This window comes from Suricata suricatta, chromosome 4 (genome assembly GCF_006229205.1).
Source record: "Suricata suricatta isolate VVHF042 chromosome 4, meerkat_22Aug2017_6uvM2_HiC, whole genome shotgun sequence".
Classification (NCBI taxonomy): Eukaryota; Metazoa; Chordata; class Mammalia; order Carnivora; family Herpestidae; genus Suricata; species Suricata suricatta.
The window spans coordinates 61,811,419-61,813,020 of record NC_043703.1 but is presented as its reverse complement, the minus strand read 5'-3'; positions in this window follow the sequence as shown (position 1 = coordinate 61,813,020).

Below are 1,602 nucleotides of genomic sequence, written 5' to 3'. Positions count from 1 at the left end.
TCTTGTCAAAACTGCGTGCCTAACCCATGAAGGTCTTGTGATGCTCAGCCTGATGTTCTTATTTTGGAGCGCAATGACTGGCCAGGTGGGAAGGGCTCAATGTGTCTTACTTTCAAATGAAAATGAAGAGTGAAGCCAGCTTGACACCAGGCAGTCCTTTCAAAGTCAGGAGTTGGCTCCATTGTTCTAATGGAACTCAACCATTGGGAAGTAGTTTCAACAGAGCTGTGAGATTGCTGTGAAAAATAATGTTCGTGCCAACATTAGACTCTTCAGAGATGGGAGATAAGAAGTCATACAGCCCTTTGCAGTGGGTCTTGGCTCTGATAAGGGGACACTGGCCCTCTTGGGGAGATTTCTCTGATTAAAAAAAACACTCACAGAAAATTATGGGTGAACGCGGCATCTGCTAGTAATTGAGCTCCTACTGCTCAGGAATGGGTTAGGTTGCAGATGAATATAAGTCCCTGGCTTACGAGAAACTGACATAAAGAACTCTGAATAAATTTTGTGATCAACCCTCATTCCAGGAAAACTTCCTTAGCATTACATTAAAAGCAGGTGAAAAAGTAAGAGATGTTACCGGGGCCACAAGCAGTAAATGCCTTGAATTAAGGCTGAGTCCTTTAAAAAGTTGCCACTGCACAAGTCAAGCCCAAGTCAGCAAACAGAGTGTGACTTCTGCAGCCTCAACTGGGAAAAAACATGGCAGCGGCTATTACACCCAGGGGCTCTTGTAGCCAAAACAGATGGCATCGGCAGTGATGAACTTGCTGACTGCTATAATGGGTTTCTGTGGATGAAACCCATTGGGGATTCGCCTGGTTGAGATCTGTTCATCCCCTGTGCTGGCTGAAACCAAAAGTGAACCCACCTTGCTCCCTGATACAGAGCGGCTCACTTTTTTCACACCCTGAGCCTGTCCTTCCCTGTATTCCAACCTCAGCTGCTCTAAGGATGTCTTAAGGTGACCAAAGGCCACATGCACAGGTGTGAGTACACAGGGAGTGTCAGGGAGGGGGAGGTTTGAAAGTTTTGTGGCTCTGGAGGACTTAAGCACTCAAGTCACCATCCCACCCAATCTCTTGATGAGGGGGGACGCCTGGATTCAGCTAATGTATGGGACTTTGGGCAGAGTTCACAATGAGGAGTACCTTGGGCTGTTTCACTGCACTGTCCTTATGGCTGAATGTCTAGTCACCACTGGTGATCGTCATGCTTGTCCTGTGAATGCTAACAGGTACCAGAGCAGATTCTCCTGATTGAGAAGAACTGCACACAGAGATGTTCTAGTGCCTTTGGGATTTCACAGCTTTAGTGACTCCTTAGAGCTACAAATCTTTGCAACTAATGGGTTTTTGATGATTTGAGTCTCTGGCAAAGGAAGGTAGTCTCCACTTGGAGAAGCCTGGGAGGGTTTTGGACTTGGTACCTCTCTGATATGACTGCTAGGGGCACCCCTCTTGAATAGCTATCAGCTTGCCATTGGGATCTTGTCAAAACTGCGTGCCTAACCCATGAAGGTCTTGTGATGCTCAGCCTGATGTTCTTATTTTGGAGCGCAATGACTGGCCAGGTGGGAAGGGCTCAATGTGTCTTACT